The sequence below is a fragment of the Ictidomys tridecemlineatus genome, chromosome 5 (assembly GCF_052094955.1).
Source record: "Ictidomys tridecemlineatus isolate mIctTri1 chromosome 5, mIctTri1.hap1, whole genome shotgun sequence".
NCBI lineage: Eukaryota > Metazoa > Chordata > Mammalia > Rodentia > Sciuridae > Ictidomys > Ictidomys tridecemlineatus.
Genome location: NC_135481.1, coordinates 1,554,579 through 1,579,570, shown reverse-complemented (window position 1 = coordinate 1,579,570; position 24,992 = coordinate 1,554,579). Strand labels below are relative to the sequence as shown.

Below are 24,992 nucleotides of genomic sequence, written 5' to 3'. Positions count from 1 at the left end.
TATTAAAATAAGTGAGGAGAAGAAACGATGCATTTTCTGCAAGTGTTTCAGTGATTTAAACGGATTGATTCATCCTATCCCGGATTGATTCATCCTGTCCCGTGAGTGGTCCCTTACTAGCTAAAGCCCGGCTTTGGGTCATAAATTACTAGCTGTATGCACCAAACATCGAGGGTCAAATGCTTGTCTGGTACTTCAGGGTTTCTCCACGGGCTGGACTGTTAACCTGGTGCAGCCCTTCGGGGTTCCACAGAAGGCAGGTAAAACCAACCTAGAAAGCCAACCAATGCTGCTGCGGAGGGATTCAGAGCTAGGAAGTACGGACGGAAAGGCCACGGACCCAGAGACAAACTCAGATGACCACAAAGACACTAAGGGCGAATGGCAACAGGAGCACACCAGAACCGGCACCGGTGTCAGCAATGGGGGCAGCTCGCAGAAAAAGACAGAATGCTGACAACCAAGCGGGCTTTCGGGACAGGGAAATGGGGCAGCGCCAACGATTCTGCTCAGCCTTGGTAGCTATGGCGGCGACTCCTGCGCCGGGGTTAGCAGCGCAGAGCCGTGGCTGCTGCAGCTCTTGGAACAGTGGGGTCCAGCCAGGAATACTAATATTCTACTTTAGATAGAGGGGCATGGAGGGCACTCAGGACAAGACTGCTTGAGAAGTGGGGACCCTAACACCAGAAGCAAAATCTCACGTCACGTGAAGAAAAAAATGGCTCTAGCCACGCAGCCGGAACAACGCGATAACCTTAAGTCCCGCCTCCCGCACTTCTGTGGGACTCCATTTGGTCTTTCCCACTGTCACTCAGGTGGAGTTTCCGGCCCACCTCCCAGCTTTGCAGAACTTGTTTCGCCGCACCAGACACCTAACTTTTGCAGCTTTTGCTCCTTCAAGAGGAATGCCCGACTCCATTCAAGAGTCCAAACAGATGAATTTCTGTGTCCTCAATAAGTTTTATGCTTGAATTTTCCCAATGCTAAATTAGTCTATCTTTAGTTCTATTTACAGGCTCCTCCGAGAAACTTCCCTTTTTTTCTATAGCTATGCCTCTGAGGAGGAGTTGCAAAAGACTTATTACGTTGACAAAGATGTTTTACTTGTACTTGTTTATATTTTGACTTTACTTTTATGGATTTTAGGGATGAATTTGACCATCATGAGAACAAAAAAGCCAGCAATCTAAAGTGTTCAATCATAATGTTCTCATGATGACCAACAATCTTCATTCTTCTGTGTTCAAAGATTAAATAAATATATGCACAAAAATTCTGTATTAACTATATTACATACGTCAAGGTTTACATAGATAAAAGTGTGCACTCATCATTTCAAACAAAAATAAAAATGGATCCAAATACTTTTAAAATCACGTGATTTAATAAGATTCACTTTAGGTGAGAATATAAGAATATATTCTCATTCTTGATACATATTTTTCCAGTTGCTTAAATAATCAATAATCTTTAATTTATAGGCTAATTAACATATATGTCTATTTGCTTCTAAGTATTTTTTCTCAACAGGAAACACATAATTTTTATGCATGCATTTACCTGATGCTCTGCCTTTTACAGTTAGAGACATTGAAGATAAATGTAATTTATTATATGAATGTTTATTTCAAGAGATACTTATTAAATTATAAACTGAGATGCAATCATCAAGTAATCTTAGCTGCTATTATTTAAGTTTTCATAAGATGCCAAACAGATATGATTCTATGAACAAAGGTGTGCAAAAAGCTTTGGCTACATTTCCATTGAAATATTTCTTATCAAAATATAATGATTTGTTTAGATTCTTAAATTTACAAGAACTGTTCCAAAATATAGCTAAGAGGAAGAATTCTGGAAGGAGAGAAAGAAATGCTTCTACAGAGACGAAACAAAAATTATATAGAGTCCTAAAAGAAAGAAAGAAAACATCTCTGGGTAAAAGGTTCTTTATGTATTCAAGACTTTAATGATAAAGATTTTCCTAAATAGATTAAATCTTTATATGATATTGAGACAGGTGTTATAGGAGATTAAAGTAATTGAAAAACAGATTTATGTGTGACTAAGTTGGCTATAAAGATATAGAAAAATCAATTTAAAAATATTACAGTTTTTTCTATAAGAACAGAAATTATTGTGCTGATATAAACCTAAATTTTTATCCATCCATTGTGATGACAAAAACTTATTGCAACATTATTCTACTCATTCCAATAAAATAATTACTTATGCCTAGTAATTTTTACTATTTTAAAAAAGGTCTAATTTTTAATAAATTGAGATTCATATATCTTTGATTAGATAGTAAATGTTTTCAAATACCAACTTAAGTTCCAATTTTTAAGTTTCTCTTTAAAAATTAAATTTGATTTTAAAACATCAATAATTATGATAATCATTATTAATTCCTATATAAAAATTATATCTGTTTCCTAAATATATAAGTCTTTAAAGTGTAAGATTTAAGAAAACATTTTATCAAGCTGATGTTTTTCAAAATAAAGCTATATGTTTATTTTAAACTATAATGATACAAATTTTATTAAAAATTTGTTTATATCATTTAGGGTTCTCTAACTGGATCTTTTTTCAATAAGATACATAATTCAAAACTTGTATGTTACTCTCTACACTACTTGGTTGTAATTTTAAAGAACAATTGAAGGACACTGACTTGTTTAGAGGGTAACATTATAAGATATAAAGATGTTTTAAGACCTTCTCTTGAGAAGGAATTAAAAGTTTTCTTAGTTTGTCCATTTTATATTCTAGATATAACATTAAATTGGATCAACTAGTTCATGTTAACCCAAAAGATTACATACCAAAATTTATAAATTGATATTCAAATGAGAAAGTAAAATTAATTTTTAGATAAAACACCTTACATATCTTTAGCCAAAAATATTAAAGGAATTAAGACACAAATAGAAAAATGCCATAAAATTCTTCTGTCCACAAGTTAACTGCTATTGACATCTAATAGCCTACTAGATTGTCTCCTATACATAGGAATATACATATTTTATATAAAAATAAAATCATGTTTGCTGAAAGATATATCCCTCTGACATCGCCCATGAGGAACTTGAGGCCACACAGGAACCACTCCAAAAACGATTTCAAAGAGCAGCATCTACCTTGTTGCACAGCTAAAATGACTTTTGTGACATGTATGTGCTAATTTATATGTAACAATCATGATAGGCAGGAACAATACATTCATATTATTTTACAAATGTTAAAACACTTGGGGATGGGGATTTGGCTCAAGTGGTAGCGCGCTCTCCTGGCATGCGTGTGGCCCGTTTCGATCCTCAGCACCACATACAAACAAAGATGTTGTGTCCACCGATAACTAAAGAATAAATATGTAAAAAATTCTCTCTCTCTCTCTCAAAAAAAAAAGTTAAGACACTAAAAGTCCAAAAACTGCCACATAAATTAGATCAACCTTGCACTAATAAAGAAATAACTTCTTCTCAAACAAACAAGAAAATTATGCTTCCTAGTGTTCTGACAACACTTCATCCCAAAATATAATATTTTATATTAGGACTTCCCTGTTACACAATAAACAAGATAAACATTTCTCCATGTGAGCTTAAAGTTATGTCCTACAATACATATTGATATTTTTAAAAATTTGTAAAATCATTGTAAATTATACATATTTGAATTGAACTTACTACCTTAAATAAATTATCAAAGATATTCATACAATGTTTATACATATAGATTATTTTGCCACAAGTCCATTGAGATGGAAGATTACTGAGTCAATACCATATAAAATTCTAAGTTTTCCTAAATAATTTGTTAGATCGCTGTCCTAAACAATACTACTAACTTATTTTTACCTGTCAATCGGTACTGATTTCTCCATACTTATATCAACATTAGGTTTAATAATAAAAACAATTTCTCTTAGATTGATAAATAGAAAACTATTCATTATTTTTTTTCATTTTTTGTTATTGTTATCATAAGAGACAAAATGTCTTTCCAATGCTCATTAAACATATATATTTCCCACTCTAAAAAGGTATATGTTTATATCTTCCATGTCTCTTGAAGAGGCCACCTTTCCTAAGTTCAAACTCTGCCTCTCACCTAATTACAAGTTAAGAAATACAATCAATCAACAAGTACATGAAAAAATGCTCACCATCTCTAGCAGTCAGAGAAATGCAAATCAAAACCACCCTAAGATACCATCTCACTCCAGTAAGATTGGCAGCCACTATGAAGTCAAACAACAACAAGTGCTGGCGAGGATGTGGAGAAAAGGGTACACTTGTGCATTGCTGGTGGGACTGCAAATTGGTGCGGCCAATTTGGAAAGCAGTATAGAGATTACTGGGAAAGCTGGGAATGGAACCACCATTTGACCCTGCTATTGCCCTTCTTGGACTATTCCCTGAAGACCTTAAAAGAGCATGCTACAGGGATACTGGCACATCGATGTTCATAGCAGCACAATTCACAATAGCTAGACTGTGGAACCAACCCAGATGCCCTTCAATAGATGAATGGATAAAAAAAATGTGGCATTTATACACTATGGAATATTACGCAGCAATAAAAAATGACAAAATCATAGAATTTGCAGGGAAAGGATGGCACTAGAGCAGATTATGCTTAGTGAAGCTAGCCAATCCCTAAAAAACAAATACCAAATGTCTTCTTTGATATAATGAGAGCAACTATGAACAGAGTAGGGAGGAAGAGCAGGAAAAAAAAAGATTAACTTTAAACAGAGACATGAGATGGGAGGGAAAGGGAGAGATAAGGGAAATTGCATGGAAATGAAGGGAGACCCTCATTGCTATACAAAATTACATATAAGAGGTTGTGAGGGGAATGGGAAAATAAACAAGGAGAGAAATGAATTACAGTAGATGGGGTAGAGAGAGAAGATGGGAGGGGAGGGGAGGGGGGATAGTAGGGGATAGGAAAGGTAGCAGAATACAACAGTTACTAATAGGGCATTATGTAAAAATGTGGATGTGTAACCGATGTGATTCTGCAATCTGTATTTGGGGTAAAAATGGGAGTTCATAACCCACTTGAATCTAATGTATGAAATATGATATGTCAAGAGCTTTGTAATGTTGTGAACAACCAATAAAAAAATAAAATAAAAAAAAGAAATAATCATCAAGGGCTGGGATTGTAGCTCAGTGGCAGAGTGCTTGTTTCACACGTATGACACACTGGGTTCAATTCTCAGCACCACATAAAAATAAGTAAATAAAATAAAGGTATTGTGTCCATTTACAACTAAAAATTGTTTTTAAAAAATGATAATCATCAAGTTCTTTTAGTTTCAAAATACAAATTTTTATATATAGCTTATTATATTTTCCATTTCATAATTCTGCTAACGTCAAAATCAGATCATACATTTGATAAAGTTAAGTTCTGTTTACTATAGTCCATTTCCAACTCAATAATATTGGCCTTGACATGCCTAATGAGTAACTTTCACCAAGATTCCTGGCCAACTAGAGATAATAAATATTTTCTTATAAAATACTTGTACTGTATTAGACCATGATATGATATAAAGCTTAAGGATAATGATACTCTGAATTATTTCAACCTTTTCTTCAATTTTAATAAAATAAATAAGGGGGAAAATAGAACCCTATATGCACATGCTAATCTGACAAAAAGTTTCAAAAATTTCTTTAAATTGTGATAATAAAAGTCTTACTGCTGCTGAACATTATGGTTCAATAAGTTAAACTAGATTTCAAAGTGTAGAATGTAAACCTGCCATTGTGGAAATGGCTGTAAAACCTGACACAGGAAGGTAAATCTCCAACCACAGAGTTTATAGCCATTAGGGGGCTGGGTATATAGCTCAGTTTGTAGAGTGCTTGCCTAGCATAAGACCCTGGGTTCAATCCCCAGTACCATAAAAAAAAGTTTATAGCCATGCAGGCATCATGAGCTGCCAGGTAAGTAAAATCTATGGAGAGACATCTGTGGACTCATTCCCCAGTCTACCTTTAATGTACCCTGCAATATGGATTAGAGTATCCATCTCAATATTTATTAATGATACCCATATGATGGATGGTCTTACAGATACTTATGTTACACCTACTCATGTGACTGGATTTAAGCATACTGGCTGCTGTAGAAACTTAAATATATACTGGTCCCATAATGAACATGCGGGTTATTTAAAGGTAACTTTTAGGAAAGGACAATTTGGGAAGAACCTGGACCAGTCAATCATACTGGTCCTCAGAATTCAAGACTGTATTTATATATCTGGACTGTTGTTAAAATAAAATGATTATTGAAATAGAATTTTCCCATATAAGCCAGTTATTTCCACAGAATATTCACCAATATTTTACTGCCCTAATCATTCTACAATAAAATTTGCTAGATGAATGAAGAATTCAAATGCTTTGCCAGTGCAATATAAAATCCCTATAGGTGACAGATAAGTCTTGGATTGATCTTCAAAAAACTGATAAAATACAATTATATCAAGATGCCACTTCCTATAGAAAGTCCAAAGCCAGGAAGACTGGATGTAAAAGCAATGCAACTGAATGTTTTACTTCTACTTCTCAAAAGAAATCTGTAATCAACCATGTCTAATTTGGATTCTTAATTTAACAAAGGATCTGAGAAGCTAGAAATATAATTGAGTTATATAAAAACATTTTTAGGATACAAAGATAAAATTAGATATACTATCCTTTTGACTCTTTAAAAATCCATATGGTTTAAGTTTTTCCTTATTGTTTGGGCACTATTTACAGCCATGTAATGAAGGCCAAATTAAAGCCTGACAAACTGACTTACAACAGTTATTTATTTGATGATAATTTTGGTCTTATATATCTTAATATATTATTTCTGGCTTATATCTGTCTCCATATTTATCTTGTTTATGGACATAATCCATTCTGTCATGATGCTATGACCCTTGAAAATTCCATTGGTAATATTATAACTTTTAGAAAACATGATATCCAAAAAGGGATCTTGGCATTCAACTGTTGCCTCATTTGCTCCATCTTACAAATGGCCCCATATCTAACTTTATAAACAGGAACCACAAGGAGGGTTCCTGGTATGGCCTGTGTCCTCTTATGTATTAATTATTGGAGGCATAATAAATATCCTGTAAATTGTAAAAAATGTAATCTACTTAAGCTCATTTTCTTAATAATTTGGCTCAAAATATTTCTAAAGTCCTATACAATTAGGTAAATACTGAGAGTTTGCAAGTGGACTAAATATTCTAAAAGTCATTATTATAGATATCAATAATAAGCTTTCTGCTCTCAAATTCTAACAGAGGTTTAAATGCTATGCTAAATATAAGTATGCCTGTATTACTGTACCAAATTTCATGCTTCCCAGTAAAATTTGGAAAAAAATAGAGATCCTCTGATGGGTGTTTGGTATAACAATAATAATGGCTTAAATCTCATGGGGATACATCAAAGCACCCAGGCAGGATACTTAAAAAAGCAAGACCAATCTCATGGCCCTGCATCTCTAATTGTTTGAAGAGTTTGTAAAGTGATTGGCTCCCACCCTGAAAACATGTTGAAACATTCTATGTGGTATGTTTGAAATGATAAGTTTTCTACTAACTTTTATATCACAATAATTAAGAAAGGAGAGATGTCACGAGCCATCTGTGGGCTGAGAGTGAACTATGTTGCACATAGTAGCCTCCTGAGGGGATAAGTCTGGCACTGGGAACTCCCTAGGGCACTCCCCACAGGGATTGACCTGATGATGCAGGTGAACTTCCCCCTCAAGCTCTAAGAACCCACACAGCACCTGAGATGGGTGTGACCTGTCAAGATGTCAATCAATATGTTGACTGCAAGATAGCAAAAAGAAGACTCTGTCCTTGAAACCTTACCCCTGCCTTTGATGTACCCCTTTAAAACCACTAGAGCCATTTTTGTCTTTGTTTAGTTCAAGAACCCATGTGGACTAGATCTATCAGGGGCTTCACTTTTATAAACATATTTCCAAGTGTTTGTGTTTTATTATTTGTTAACTATTTGAGATTAAGATTTAGAATCACTTAATTATTTGAGATAGTAAGATTTAAGGTGACTATTTAGGGTGGCTTGGATTTCTCTGGGCAGAAGAAACCCCAAATGAGATGCTGGCCGTATTTCCCTAAAAATCTATGGACTGAGATCTCAAACTATGAGTCCCCAAGTAAACTTTTCCTTCTCTAATTGTTCTTGTTGGGTATTATTGTCACAGCAGTAAAAATCCTGGTCAAAGCAAGAATCAAGTCTGAACTAAACATTTGAAATAACATGAGGAAAAAAACCCTCACCTCTCTATTATAACATTGAATGTAAATGATCTAAACTCTTCAATCAAAAGACATAGATTGACTCATTGCATTAATAAAGAGGACCAAAAAATATGCTGCATACAAGAGACTCACCTTACAAAGACTTTCGCATATTGAAAGTAAAAAGATGAGAAAAGATATGCCATGCAGGGGCTGGGGATGTGGCTCAGTTGTAGAGCGCTTGCCTAGCATGCTTGAGGCAGTGAGTTCGGTCTACAGCACCAAATGAAAATAAATAAATAAAATGAACGTCCATCAATAACCACAGCCCAGACATGGGCAACTTCCAGTACGAAAGTGGGCACCCTATGAAGCCCCATTGCCTGGTATTGACTCATAGCCTGTTCCTACACTATGGTCTCCATAAGAAGATGATCATCTTCAAGCCATACCAGGCCTCCCAGCATGATGTGTGCTGCTTCCACTCTGAGGACCACACTGATTTCCTACAGAGAGTCGGCTCCACCAATATGCAGGGCTTCACCAAGAGCCTTAATGCCTTCAACATGGGTGATGACTGCCTAGTGTTTCCTGGGCTCTTTGAGTTCTGTTCCCATTACACAGGCACATCTCTCCAAAGAGTAACCCAGTTGAACAATAAGATCTGCAATATTTCCATTAACTGGGCTTGTGGTCTGTACCATGCCACAAAGTTTGAGGCCTCTGGCTTTTGGTATGTCAACGACATTGTAATTGGTATCCTGGAGCTGCTCAAGTACCACCCTTGATATTGACATCCACCATGAAGATGGCATTTAAGAAGCCTTCTACCTCACTGATTGTAGGGTCATGACTGTGTACTTCCACAATTATGGAAATTACTTCTTCCCTGGTACAGGTGACATGTATAAATTGGAGCAGAAAGTGGCTGCTACTACTGTCTCAATGTGCCCTTATAGGATGGCATTGATGATCAGAGTTACAAGCACCTTTTCCAACTGGTCATCAACCAGGTGGTGGACTTCTACCAAGCCACCTGCATCATGTTCCAATGTGGACAGTGTGAAGCTGACTCTGGGTTGGGATCAATTGGGCTTATTCAACTTTAGTATCCAAGGGCATAGGGAATGTGTTGAATATATCAAGAGCTTTAATATCCCTCTACTGGTGCTGGGTGGTGGAGGCTATACTGTCTAAAACATTGCCTGATGCTGGACATATGAGACATCGATGCTGGTAGAAGAGGTCATTAGTGAGGAGCTTCCCTATAGAGAATACTTTGAGTAATTTTCCCCTGACTTCACACTCTATCCAGATGTCAGCACCCACAGTGAGAATCAGAACTCATGCCAGTATCTGGACCAGATCTGCCAGACAGTCTTTGAAAACCTGAAGATGCTGAACCATGCACCTAATGACCAAATTCATGATGTGCCTGTTGAACTCCTGACATATGACAGGATTGATAAGGCTGATGCAGAGGAGAGGGGTCCGAAGGAGAACTACAGAAGGCCAGAGGCACTGAGTGAATTCTGTGATGGAGACCATGGCAATGACAAGGAAAGCAAAGTGGAAATTTAAGAGTGTCTTGGGTTGCTATGTCTCAAGGAATTCTTTTTCACGCCTTGTTGAGTGGGAGGGAAAAAGTATGCTCCCCTAGTCTGGACTGGTGACCCCGGGGCTTTTAATAACTCTGAAGAAGGGTTTGGAGATCACATGTGGTTCTAGTACCATCTATCCCATTTTCCTTTCTCTCCAACATCCTGATGATGGTACCTATTAGGGATGAGATGGGGATACATATAGCTGGCTTTGGAAAATTCTGGACAGTGGATCCTAGCAGCCAGTCCCCAACCCTTCTAGCCCCTTATTCCTTCCCTGCTTCCCTCCAACCCAGAGTCTTAGGGATGAAGATGCAGTCAGGACTGAGGTTGTCTCTAACATCCTTCTCTGGTTCTACTGCAGGCCTTACTTCCAGAACAGGCAAAGAGTGATGGTTTTGGTGGTGGGGGCTCTGATTCCCTAACATCTTAACTCTAGACAATGGGAAGTATGGTTTTGTGTAGGGGGAGGTTGTGAACATGTCCTGGTCTAACTTTTGGTTTTATGTCCATTTTACCACTATTTTTATAAAATAAACTAAGTTATTAATTTTTGTTTTAAAAAAAAGACATGCCATGCAAATAGTAATCAAAAGTAAGTTGTGTTGGCTATTCTTATATCAAAGTGGACTTCAAGCCAAAAGTAATCAGAAGAGACAAAGAAGGTCACTTCATACTGGTTAAGGAAATCATCCAACAACAACAACAAAAAATTATTGTAAATATTTTTGCCCCTAATAATGGTGCATCTATATACAGACAACAAAACCTTCTCAATGTTAAACATCAGATAGACCATGATACAATAATACTGTGTGATTTCAACATACTCCTCTCATCACTAGACAGATCATCCCGACATAAACTAAGCAAATATTCTTTTTGAACTGAAAAATGCACTTAATTAAATGGACCTAATAGACATCAAATAGAATAGACCACTCTTCAATGACTGAATTTATTTTCTTACCAGTAGCACATGGAAGATTTTTAAATTTTAGTTCAGAAAGTAAACCTTAGCAAATACAAAAAATAGAGATAATTCTTTGCATTCTAACAGATCATAATGGAATGAAATTAGAAATCTATGATAAGATTAAAAAAACCCTCAAAAACCTGTAGATTAAATATACTTTTTAATGATAAATGAACAGAAGAATTAGTGAGGGGAGAAATAAGCAATTCTTAGAAACAAATGAGAACAGTGATATAATATATCAAAACTTCTAGGATATTATGAAGGCAGTGTTAAGGGAAAAGTTTAAAACACTGACATCATACATACGTTGAAAACATAGAAAGAGCCAGTAATCCCAGCAATTTGAGAGGTTGAGGCTGGAGGATTGGGAATTCAAAGCCAGCCTCAGTAAGTGAGGAAGATCCTGTCTCTAAATAAAATATAAAAAAGGTTTGGGGATGTGGCTCAGTGGTTGAGCACTTCTGGATTTAATCCTCAGTACAAAAAAAATGGAAAAGAAAAGAAAAGAAAAGAAAAGAAAGAAAGAAAGAAAGAAAAAAGAAACCAAATAAATAACCTAACATTACAACTTAAATGCCTAGAAAAAGAAAAAAAAAATTAAACCCAAATCAGAAGAAGACAGAAAATTATTAAAGTCAGAAATGAAATAAATGAAACTGAAAATAAAATAACAATAAAAAGAATCAATGAAATAGAGTTGTTTTTTTTTCAAAGAATAATAATATGGACAAACCCTTAGCCAAACAAACCAAAAGAGAGATATAAGTGTCAAATTAATAAAATTAAGAGATAAAAAACCCTCAGACATTACACAAAAGCAGAAACTTTAGAAATTATTTTGAAAACTTGTATTACAAAACATTAGAAAATCTTGATGATACTGACAATTTCCAATTCACATATGATCTACCCAAATGAAACCATGACATTATAGTAAACTTAAACAGATTAACATCAAGAAATTAAATTTAAGCACTCATATGACCTACCCAAATGAAACCATGACATTATAGAAAACTTAAACAGATCAACATCAAGTAATTAAATTTAAGCAGCTATCATAACCATTCCAACAATGAAAAGCTGAGAATTGGACAAATTCTTATCCAAGTTCCATCTGACCTTTAAAGAAGACCTAACATGTATCTCCTCAAATTATTTCATGACATAGAAAAGGAGGGAACACTGCCAAATTCATTCTATGAAGCCAGTCTCACCCTGATATAAAACCAAAAACACATCAAGGAAAGAAAACCTGAGGCCACTATCATTGAGGAGTATAGATGCAAAAATTCCTAATAAAATATTAACAACTTGCAAACAAAAACACATTAAAAATATAAAAAACACATTAAAATATATTAAAAAAACTCTCACTAGTCCTAAGTTACTGCTCACACCTTGTAAGGGTACTAACAAACACCAGAGAAAGTTCACTTTAATTAACTCAGATGCTGGTTACAAGTTTGGAGTGGAGTCATTCAGGGAGACTCACCAGGACACTGGCAGCATAGTCAGCAACTCATTGAGGATGGGATTAACAATCCCCAGTCCTTTCTCTAAAGAGAAAGCTTCACCTTGTTTTGACTTTAGAGGGTAATGGGGTTTTTGTTGTTGTTGTTTGTTTTGGTTTGACTTTGTTTTTGACTTGTTGCTGCTCCTGTTTTGTTTATTTCTTTTTCTGTTATTACTTCCTCTTTCCTTGTTTTAACCTCTGGTAGCCAAATTTTCTTGTTCTCTCCCTCTATTTCTTTGAGTTATTTTTTACTCTCCCTTCTTTATAGCTGTCAGTTTCTACCTCTCTCCTGCTTTCACTTTGTCCACTTTTTCAATATTCTAAACTTTCTTTTGCCTTCCTACTCCACTTTTTTTCTCTTAATGAAATGTACTTTTTGTTGGTAAAGATGGCGCCCGGCGTGCTTCTCTTCTGGGAGCTCAGGTCCATGATGCACTGAATGGCGCACAAACCATCACCTCCAATCCCTGTGAATGACATGAACTTTGAATGATGCACCTCTAATCCCTGAAGTGGCTCGAACACTTGGCCAATGAAGAAGTAACAGCTCACTCGCCTTGCTCCTCCTCATCCTGTGTTAAGCCCATAAATATCAATACCCTGTTCATGTTCCTTCTCTTACTCTTACTCTCCCTTACTCTCCCGCTTTCCTTCTCTCTCTTACTCTTCCCTCTCTCTCTCCCCCCCTCCTCTCTATTTCCCACCTCCTCTCTCTCTTCCCCCTCCTCTCTCTTTCTTCCCTCTCCTCTCTCTCTCTTCCCCTTCTCCCCTCTCTCTCTTCCCCCTCTCTCTCTTCCCCCTCTCCCCTCTCTCTCTCTCTCCCCACTTCTCTTCTGCGACGGCTGCTATAGTCCTGCTAATAAAACTCGGACAGGTAAATGGTTATTTTGGCTTGTTGAATCCCCAGATGGGAGGAAACTTCTTATGACCTATTTTTTCTCACAAAGCTACCCCGACATCCGGGCCCTGGGTTTTCTGTCCCAACCTATTCAATCACCAAGCAGGAACCCAGGGTGGTTATCCGAGTGGATGGGCGTCCCATAAACTTTTTGGTAGACACTGGGGCCACATTCTCGGTTCTGAGAGAGTTTTGGGGAACTACCTATCCCTCTGAACCTCCTATTGTCGGGGTAGGAGGTCAAACCATCATCCAGCACAGAACTCCTCCCCTCACATGCTCCTTATTTGAGTTCTCCTTTTCACACCATTTTTTGGTTATGCCTCAGTGTCCGGTGCCCTTGCTGGGAAGGGATATATTACCCATCTTGAAGGCCTCCATAACCTTACCCTTATTGTCCTCCCGTACTTATATCTTCGTCATGGCTTTACTCCCTTGTGTCTGGTGTGGAGACTCCAGTGACCATCAGAACACACATTTTCCCCCTCCCCTGTAAAATGGTAGATCCAATTGTATGGGACACTGAAACCCCATCCTTTGCAAATTGCTCTCCCGTGGAAGTGCATCTTAAAGACCCTAACCACTTCCCAAACCAGGCTCAATACCCACTACCAACTGCCAGTCTTAAGGGCCTAAAGCCAATCATTCAGAGCTTACTAAGAAAAGGGTTCCTCCGTCCCACACATTCTCCATTCAATACCCCAATTTTAGCAGTAAAAAAGCCTAATGTGACATACCATTTGGTGCAGGACTTAAGGTTAATAACTTCTTCAACCAGGCCCATACATCCCCTGGTCCCAAACTCTAATACTATCCTTTCCTCCATTCCTGTGAACTCCACCTGTTTTTCAGTTATTGATCTTAAATATGCCTTCTTTTTGATTCTACTATCTGTCTCTTCCCAAGACATATTTGCCTTAACCTGGACTGATCCAGAAACTAGACACTCCCGACAGTTAACCTAGACTATCCTCCCCCAGGGGTTTCTAGACAGTCCACATATTTTTGGACAAGTCCTCACTGGAGATCTTGAGGATTTTTTCCCTCTATGCCCCGACTCAACCCTCCTACAATATGTTGATGACCTCCTCCTCTGTAGTCCCTCATTAGAAACCTCAAAGTCGGACACAGCCACCCTTCTGAATTTTCTTGCTCACCGAGGAAATAGGATTTCTCCGCAAAAGGTGCAGCTCTCTCTCTGAGGTTGTTTACTTAGGGTTCCACATTTCCCCAGGAAAGAAAGCTATCACAACCAATAGAAAAGGCCTTATTGAAAGCCTTCCAGTACCAAAAACTAAAGAGGAGATTCTCTCGTTCCTGGGTCTGGCAGGCTATTTTAGGGCATGGGTACCAAATTACTCATTACTTGCCAGACCATTACATGATCTAGCAAAGGGGAACAAGCATGAGCCCTTGTTACTTTCAACAGCACCACATTTCAGAACCCTTCAGAAGGCTCTCTTACAAGCACCGGCTCTACACCTGCCAGATGTTAATAGCCCTTTTACTCTTTATGTTCATGAAAACAAAGGGCAATGCTTGGAGGTGCTGGGAAAAATGTATGTGCCCACCTTTGCTCCAGTGGCATACCTTTTGAAACAGTTAGATCTAACTGTCCGGGGATAGGCTCCTTGTAGCGGCCTCCTATGTTTTATTAAAGGAATCACAAGAGCTTACCTTTGGAGCCCAAATCACTGTTACTTCCCCTCATCACCTCAAGGACTTGCTAACATACAAAGGACTGCAAACCCTTCCTCCCTGTCGAATTCTCTCTCTCTTGGTCTCTTTCCTCTACGACTCCTCTGTGTCTTTCCAAACCTGCGCCCCTCTCAACCTGGCAACTCTGTTACCCATTCAAGCTCAAAGTCAAACACAGTCCCCAATATATAAATGCAGGGAAATTCTAGAAAACTTCCTCCCATGCCCAATTAATATTACTGAGGGACCTCTAGACCAAACTGATTATACCTGGTTCACTGATGGCAGCTCCTTTATACATTGAGGGGATCAGAAAAGCTGGATATGCCATAGTGTCCCTATCATGAGTAATAGAAGCCAATCCCCTGCCTGCAAATACCACCAACCAACAGGCTGAGCTGGTAGCTGTAATGCGAGCCTGTGAATTGGCAGCAGGGGAAAATCTTACAGTTTATATGATTTCAAATATGTTTTCCACATTCTTTTATCTCATGCAGCAATTTGGAAGGAGAGAGGTCTCTTGAACTCAAAGGGCAGCTCTATAACCAATTCCACATACATCACCCAGCTACTACAAGCCTCCCAGCTTCCTAAAAAACTTGGAGTTGTCCATTGCAGATCACACCAAAATGACTCCTCCCCCGTCACACAGGAGAATTCAAAAGTAGATCAGGCAGCCAGGTCAGCCGCCCTTTCAGAACCCACTGGATCTCTCTTTGCCATGTGCTCTCCATCATTACCCAATAACGGAGACCCACCTAAACATGCCCTCTTTACTTGCCTCCACTCCATTTTCCACACCAGTCCACAGACTCTCAAAGCCTTTCTCCACTCTTTCTTTACTCTGACTCCCCAGGATAAAGAAGTGATACAGCAAATCACAGCCTCATGCCAGATATGCAAAAGAGTGCATTCCAATACATCTTTAAAACCCAGAACCTTCCCTTCTCATCAGGCTAGGGTCCATATTCCCGGGGCAGATTGGCAAATCGACTTTACCAACATGCTCTGAGTAAAAAACTTCAAATACATACTAGTTTTAATAGACACATTCTCGGGTTGGGTAGAGGCCTTCCCCACCTCAAATAAGCGGGCTACCACAGTGGCCAACATCCTCCTAACCGAAGTAATCCCTCGGTTTGGGATGCCCGCTTCAATCCAATCTGACAACGGGCCTGAGTTTGTCTCTCAAGTAACCCAGAATGTGGTAAAGATAATGTCCATCCCATGGCACCTTCATTGTCCCTATCGCCCCCAAGCCTCAGGTAAGTTTGAGCAAGCCAATCGGACAATGAAAGACATCATAACGAAACTATCTTTAGAGTCCCATTTAGATTGGGTTAAACTCCTTTCTCTTGCCCTACTACGCATGAGAGCTTTATCAAAAAAGCCATTCCTTACCTTCCCCTTTGAGATAATGTATGGTGGTCCCCTTCTCCCCCACCCCAATCTCACCAGAGCCTTGGCCCCTCCCCGACCAATATGCTCTTCCCCTTCTCTTCCTTATATGCTCTGAGCTATGGAAGCAACAAGATTTATTGCTTCTGGATCCAGAGAACTCAGCTGCCTCCTTTCCAAACAAACCAGAAGAATGGGTCTACTTTTTTTCCTCAGGGAAACAATCCCCCCAAATCCCAAAATGGGAACAGCCGTTACAGGTAGTCCTGTGTACACCCAATGCTGCAAAACTCCAACAGGAAGGAAAGAAACTAACCCCCTGGATTCATATTTCTAGGTTAAAACCAGCGGCAAACCCTCCAGAGGAAAATCCCACCACAGCCCCCAACCTTGCAGGACCCCCACAATTGCCCAGATTTACCTGTGAGATATCTCTAGATAACCTCTGTTTTTCAGTCACGAACCACCCTTCATCCCATTCCGGAGAAGAACATACATAAGAATGGACCTCCTGATAGGATCTAGGAACCCACAGCAACACAGTACGCCCACACCCCTTTTAGAAATCAACAATTGGCACAACAATCCTATTGGGACCTCTTCACAAACCCCATCAGCCGCTGGATTCTCCCGATACTGGGACCTCTAGTTGGTCTTTTTATTCTGTGCCTTCCTTCCTTGCATTTTAAAATTCCTTCAAAAACAAATTAACAAAATCTCTAACCAAACTTTCAATCAGCTCCTCTTCAGGGATTACCAGTTACTGGCCAATGAGCCAGACAACATGAACATCCAGTCATTCCAAGAAACCTCCACCAAGTGCTGAAAGGTGAAGAGGGAGGGAAAGGGAGTAGGAAGGGGATTAGCAATGACAACTGCACCGAAGGGTCATCTCTACCCTACCATGCCAAAGAAATAAGCCTTTGGTTTTCAGCTTTATGTTCTAATCTGCCTTCTCCTGGACATAAGGCTTTTTTTCTACCAGCCTTACAGACTGGACAACATGCCAAAAATTAATGTTGTTTCTTTTCATAATTGCAGGGCACATTCATGGACTTCTCCCTGGAGTAAATCCATGCCTTTAGTGCATGGATATGGGGCCTCCTGGCCCTTCTTCTCCAACCAATGCCCTCCCTCCCTCCCTCTAAACGACACCCCTACTCAGCAGGAAGTAGCCAGATCGAGTGTGATGCCCCCAAACCAAAACAAAAAAGGGAGGAATGTTGGTAAAGATGACGCCCGGAGTGCTTCTCTTCTGGGAGCTCATGTCCATGATGCACTGAATGGCGCACAAACCATCACCTCTAATCCTTATGAATGGCATGAACTTTGAATGACCTCCAATCCCTGAAGTGGCGCGAACTCTCAGCCTATGAAGAAGTAACAGCTCACTCACCCTGTTCCTCCTTATCCTGTGTTAAGCCCATAAATATCAATACCCTGCTCAAGTTCCTTCTCTTAACTCTCCCGCTTTCTTTCTCTCTCTTACTCTTCCCTCTCTCTCCCCCCACTCCTCTCTCTCTCTTCCCCCACTCCCCTCTCTCCCCCTCTCTTCTCTCCCTTTCCCTCTCTCTCTCTCTCTCTCTCCCCTTCTCTTCTGCAATGGCTGCTACAGTCCTAATAAAATCTCTGACAGGTAAATGGTTGTTTTGGCTTGTAGAGTTTATAAAGCTTTTCTGCCATCCTTTACACTTTTACTGTATTTTAGAATTGTTTAATTTATATAATTCCTACCTCCACCACTCATAATGTTGGGGTTCTTAATTCTGCTGAGGGCATAACTGACACCTGCTATATACTGTAATGCTAGCTCTCGTTTGCAGTTATCTATTAATGATGCTTATTTTAGTTGAGATATTACGTGGTCCCCAAAAGTTCATGTGAGAGGCAACACAAGAACATTCAGAGGTGAAATGATTGAGACACAGAAAGCATGAAGGGTATGGATAGAAAAGGTGGAAATTGGGGACTGTGAGGATGGCCTTAGACCTGAGCCTAAGCAACTCCATTAAAAAAACAAAAACAAAAACAAAAAAAACCTCCAGTCTCTTTAGACACACCTAACAGAGCCCTCCTATATGACCTCAGACAAGTTACTTCCTCTCACCCTGATATCAATGAAGCTTCTGGTAGGCTGTTCTTGCCTGATAAGAGGGAAAGAGAAGAATATCAGGGTGGAAACCACCAGACCAGATGTTTCTGTCCCCAGGGTAAATGATGTCAAGGAGAAATCTGGTGGTAACTGATAAGGATTGAAAGGGGGGTCAAAAGCCCGAAAATTTAGCATAAATAATAGAGCTTGAGAGCTTATTTGGAGGTTCTGGCATGGGAGTGCAGCTAGCATTTATACACAATGGAATATTACTCAGCATTGAAAAAGAACAAAATCATGGCATTTGCAGGTAAAAGGATGGTGTTGGAGAAGATAATGCTAAGTGAAGTCAGCCAATCCCTAAAAAATAAATGTGAATGTTTTCTCTGATATAAGGGAGTAGGGAGGGACAGCAAGGGAGGATTAGGTTACTTCTACACAGGGAAGAGGGGAGGGAGGGAAAGGGAGTAGGAAGGGGATTAGCAAGAATAGTGGAATGTAATGGTCATCATAATACAAAGTACATGTATGAAGACTTGAATTGGGTGTCAACATAAGTTACATATAAACTGAGATATGAAAAACTGAGGTATATATTGTATTAAGAAATGTAATGCGAAAAAAGTACATGTATAATGGCGTAAATTGGCATAAATATACTTTATATTGAAAGGTTAATAAAATAGGTACTTGTCACTCTGTTTTTCTATATGCTTAACAAAACACTGTTGAAATCTTGTTCCCAGGATGTGTTGTCCCCAACTGTGAACTCTTTGCTAATCTTGTTCCCAGGATGTGCTGTCCCCAACTGCCAAACTGCAGGATGCACTCCCTCACTCGGTTACAGGCAAACTGCCCACTCACCCTGACCCATCAATGAACTTCCCTCCCTGCCCTCTCCAAGAAAAGTATATAAGCTCTGCTCAAGCGGTTCTCAGGGCTCTCTCTCTCTTTGTTATAGAGGGAGCCCCAGCATGCTGGTCTCCAAATAAACCCACCCTTCTGCTTTTGCATAAGATAGTCTCTTGTGGTCTCTTACTCCGACGTTTCGCTGGACCTTTACATTTGGTGCGTTGGCCGGGAACTGCGCATCGCCGGAAGGGAGACCTCAACAAGACTCCTTTAGGGGGGTAAATATGGCGCCTTATCTCCTTCTTCTTCTCCTCCTTGTTTTTCCTTTGCGATTGTCTGGCTTCTGGTGTCTGGCTTCTGGTTTGGGGCTCAGAGAAGAGCGAAAGCTCTCAGAGCTTCTGGGGGGGACGGAAGTGCCCCCATCTGGGAGGGACGGAGGTGCCCTCATCTGTCTTCTGGTTTTCTGGTTTTGGGTTGGCAGAATGTGGTTGTCAGCGGAGAGCATAAGTTCTCCCTGGCGGTGGTGGATAAACGTGTCCCTGAAGCCACAGACCACGTCTCCTCAAGGGACGCTTTGGGAGACTCTGGGGGGGACGGAGGTGCCCCCATCTGGGAGGGACGGAGGTGCCCTCATCTGTATTCTGCTGCCAACCCGTCTGGTTTTGCCGGCAACTATTCTTTCTCTCAGGTTGAATTCACTGTCTGTTTTAATCTTTGCCTCTGGATTTGTGTTACACGTTTACTGTTCATTGTGTGTTCATTGTGTGTCCGTGTTGATGTCACATTTGTATTGTCCCTGTCTTTATTCAAGTAACTTTCATTATGAGACAGAGTCATTCACTGGACTGAAGTCCGCTTAAGGGCTCAGAATCTTTCTTTTTCAGTAAAACACCGGACCTGGCAGACTCTCTGTGCCTCAGAATGGCCCGCCTTTGGAGTTAGATGGCCTCCAGAAGGATCTTTCTACTCCCCACTAATTTGAAAAGTCAAGAGATATTGTCTTTGTCTTTCAGCCGGGACCACATAGCCATCCAGATCAACAGCCGTATATCTTAACTTGGCAGGACCTTTGTGAATCTCCTCCTCCCTGGGTGAAGGCTTTTCTTGTCCCTGTTCCTGCTCCTACCCCTCCCCCTACGATTCTATCTCTCAAACCTCCTCCTCCACCCTTTGTTCTCCCTGAGTCTCAAGATTTGACTCTGCTGGACTCTCCTCCCTTTCCTTATCCCCTGCCTTCATTCCCCAACCCCCAACACCCTCTAAGAGATTCCCCTGCTGCTGGCTCAGCTTCTCCACCACAGGAAGTTAAGCCAGCTCAGTGCCCTACAGATGACCCCCCACGGCACACATAGCCCCTCCTCCCCTGGAGGAAGCTAGCCCAGCTAAAGGAACTCGCCAGCAGCGAATGATTAAAAACCCTGAAGCCCCCGTGATACTTCCCCTCTGTCCTTATGGGCCAATGATAGAGGATGACCATGGTGGAGAAATGCAAGCCTACCAGTATTGGCCTTTCTCCTCTTCAGATCTATATAATTGGAAAAATAACAATCCCCCTTTTTCCGAGGACCCCACCCGGCTCACAGGTCTGATTGAGTCATTGATGTTTTCACATCAGCCTACTTGGGATGACTGCCAACAACTCTTAGGCATTCTCTTCATGACAGAGGAACGAGAGAGAATCCTCCTGGAAGCAAGAAAAAATATCCTCGGACCAGATGGGCGACCGACACAACTTCCCAACATAATCGAACCTGACTTCTCCTTGAACCGACCCAACTGGGACCCCAACACCTTTGAAGGTAGGGAGCATCTGTCCACTTATTGTCGGGCTCTAATAGCGGGTCTCCAAGCAGCCGCTAGATGGCCAACTAATTTGACCAAAGTAAGAGAGATTATTCAGGGGCCTAATGAATCACCCTCTATGTTTCTGGAGAGAATTATGGAGGCACATAGGAGATATACTCCTTTTGATCCTCAGGCAGAGGATCAAAAGGCATCTGTCATGATGGCCTTTATTAGGCAAGCTGCCCTGGATATTAAAAAAAGTTACAACACTTAGATGGATTACAAGATATGACTTTGAGAGATTTAGACAGAAAAGCCGAGAAGGTATACTATAAGGGAGCAAAAAGAGAAAGAAAGGGAGCAAAAAGAAGATGAAAGAAGCAAAAGACAGACTGAGGCATTGACTAAGGTCCTGGTCACAACAACAAATAGGCCAGAAGTTAAAAGACAGGGAGACAGAAAGAGATACCTGGGTCCATGCCAGAAGCCACATCTGGCCTCAAATCAATGTGCCTACTGTAAAAAAAAAGGACACTGGGCCAAAGACTGCCCTAGAAAGAAACAGCCACGCCAGTCAGCCATTCTAACTCTGGAGGATGATTAGGAAAGTCGGGGCTCGGATCCCCTCCCCGAGCTCAAAGTAACTTTTGAAGTGGAGGGAACCCCAGTAAACTTTGAAGTGGATACAGGGGCAATATGCTCAGCCCTTAAGGCCCCCTTGGGCCCTCTATCAACTAAAATGTCTCAAATTCAAGGGGCTAATAACAGTAAATATTGGGCTTGGACAACTAAGAGGACCATGGACCTGGGGAAAAAAAAAAATCCATCACTCCTTCCTCCTTCCTAGTGATCCCAGAATGCCTAGCCCCATTGATGGACAGAGATCTGCTCACCAAACTCCAGGCCAGAATAACTTTTAACCCTGAAGGCCCCCAAATGAAATTTCTAAATCCTTCAGTAAAAACTCCTATAGTCATGGCCTTAACTATGTCAGTAAAAGATGAACATCAACTCTTCACACCCCCCAAGACTGATCAAACAGGCAAGCTATCCCAGAAATGGATAACAGATTACCCAGATGCCTGGGCAGAAACTGCTGGGTTAGGCCTAGCTGTAAAACAACCTCCAATAATGGTGGAGTTAAAAACCTCAGCCTCCCCAATTAATATTAAACAATATCCTCTGAGCAAAGAAGCTAAAGATGGGATAAGGCCCCATATTCAAAAATATCTGGCCTTGGGGGTCCTAAGGCCTTGCCAATCGGCCTGGAATACTCCCCTGCTACCAGTAAAAAAGCCAGGAACTAGGGACTATCGCCCTATTCAAGACCTAAGAGAGATCAACAACAGAGTGCAGGACATTCACCCCACAGTACCTAATCCGTACAATCTGCTTAGCACCCTGAACCCTGAGCGAAAATGGTATACTGTTCTGGACTTAAAAGATGCTTTCTTTTGCTTACCTCTACATAAAGATAGTCAATTGCTGTTTGCTTTTGAGTGGGTAGACCCAGAAACCGGAACGTCCGGTCAACTAACTTGGACTAGACTCCCACAAGGGTTCAAAAACTCCCCCACTCTTTTTGATGAAGCTCTCCACAGAGATCTCAATAACTTCAGAACCATGCACCCTGAAGTCACCCTACTCCAATATGTGGATGACCTGCTACTGGCAGCAGACTCCAAGGAAAACTGTGAGTCTGGGACCCAAGCACTACTATCCGAGCTTGCTCAACTCGGGTATAGAGCTTCTGTCAAAAAAGCCCAAATATGCCAGCAAGAAGTAATCTTCCTGGGCTATTCCCTTAGGGGCGGTAAACGATGGCTTACTGAGCCCAGAAAACAAACTGTTGTGCAGATACCACCCCCATCTAACAAGAGGACAAATAAAGAGGCTAAATTGACAGCCCTAAACAGAGTAACCATGTTAACACTTTCCATATGGGGGAACATAAGTCAGGAGATTTAACTACATCAGAGCACCCCGACAACTTAACATCTGAGGACACTGACACTGAACTCCTTGACAACACTGAACCCAACTTGCAATTTCAGAAAGCCCTACACTACGTTAAAAATGTACACCAACTCACTCACCTTGGTTCAAAGAAACTGCAGGCATTCCTAAAAGATCAAGAACAGAGTTTTCCACTAACTGGCTCACAGCGAAAGAAAATAGCTAAACAAGTAACAAAAGCCTGTCGGGCCTATCAATTGGTTAATGCATACCCCTCCAAGCTTCCTGTAGGAAGACGCCTTCGAGGGACCAGACCAGGACAATTTTGGGAAGTGGACTTTACTGAAATTAAGCCAGCAAGGTATGGACTTAAATATCTCCTAATCTTTGTAGATACATTTTCAGGATAGACTGAAGCCTTCCCCACAAAAAAAGAAACGGCACAAATGGTGGTCAAAAAGATCCTGAAAGATATTTTTCCAGGATACGGCCTGCCCAAGGTAATAGGGTCTGATAATGGACCAGCGTTCGTGGCCCAGGTAAGTCAGGGGTTAGCCAGGACCATGGGGATTAATTGGAAGTTACATTGCGCTTATAGACCCCAGAGCTCAGGACAGATAAAAAAAATAAATAGAACCATTAAAGAGACCTTGACAAAATTAAGCTTAAAGACCGGCATAAAAGATTGGACTATGCTCCTGCCTTATGCATTGTTTCATGCAAGAAATACTCCCTCTGTTTCTTTGTGTAACCTAACCCCCTATGAAATTCTCTATGATGCCCCTCCTCCAATAAGGGACCTGACCCCAACTCTAAGACCTAACAATTCCTTTCACACCCTCTTGCTTGACAGACTTAAAGCTTTTAAAAAAACTCAGTGATACCCGTGGAAACAGCTGACCACTGCCTACCAACCTGGGGATGAAGGGACTCCACACCGATATCAAGTGGGAAACTTCATCTATGTAAGACGACATCAGGTGTCATCCCTAGAACCCTGCTGGAAAGGACCATACCAGGTGCTACTTATAACACCTACAGCGGTAAAGACTATCAAAGCCACTAACAGTCATGGCTGTGTGGGGGAAAATCCGACTTCTTCTGTAAATCATAAGGATGTAAACATACAGGGGCTACCTGATGGAACCCAAACCTCCACCAGTTCTCAGACCATTGCCCCCTTGCTGAAGTAACAGGTACTGAGGTATCTCTCCACCCATTCACTCCTCTCTTCTCCTCTCAGTGCCCACACCGGGACCCACCAGGACTATCCAAAATGTAATGAAAATGGCCTTTAAAGTTGCTTTGTCATCACTGAAAACAGGTTACTAAAAATTTAAAGTCCCTCACAGGCTTTTTGGGATACTCACTCCAGTCTTCCCCTCTGCTCTACCTGTTCTACTACTCAAGTTTTTATTGCTAAGAAAATCCCAAACGCCTTTCCCATTATTCTTCTACATCTCTCCTTCCTCATTCTCAGATTCACGGAGCTGCTCTCAGCACCGCCTTCCCTGTCCTCCCCCTCTGTACCAGGCCCACAGAAAAATCTTAACTGACCTTCTCCAGAAGTCTTCACTATGGCTGACTTTAGGACTTTCAGCAAAAGAGTCCCTATAAAAGAGTTCAGTATAGATAAACTTCCTCTTTTCATGTTGCCCTGTTCTACTTGGCCACTGGCTGAAAAAAAATCAGCACTCCTAAGCTAGACACCCCCTTACTAGTTTTTCACAAAATATGTGAACAGGGCCTCTGGCCTTGAGCTGAAGCTTCACAGAGATGGCTACATTTCTAAGATAAAAAAGTTATCAACTGGGCGCCATGGTAACAGCTGGCAAAGAAAAAAAAAAAATTCTCCCCCTCCCAGGTGTCCTTAAAAAGTTAACTTGCCCAGAACAGAGAAAAAAAAATAACA

The 24,992-nt window shown here is 40.5% G+C and overlaps 1 protein-coding gene and 1 pseudogene across 6 annotated transcripts in view; one reads left to right on the top strand and one right to left on the bottom strand.

Annotated features, from left to right (window-relative positions):
• LOC110597028 (uncharacterized) overlaps positions 1-24,992 on the bottom strand; it is a 251,601-nt gene that overhangs the window by 60,348 nt on the left and 166,261 nt on the right. The gene's annotated exons all lie outside the window — the stretch shown is intronic.
• Positions 7,283-10,878, top strand: LOC101977617 (histone deacetylase 3 pseudogene; annotated as a pseudogene).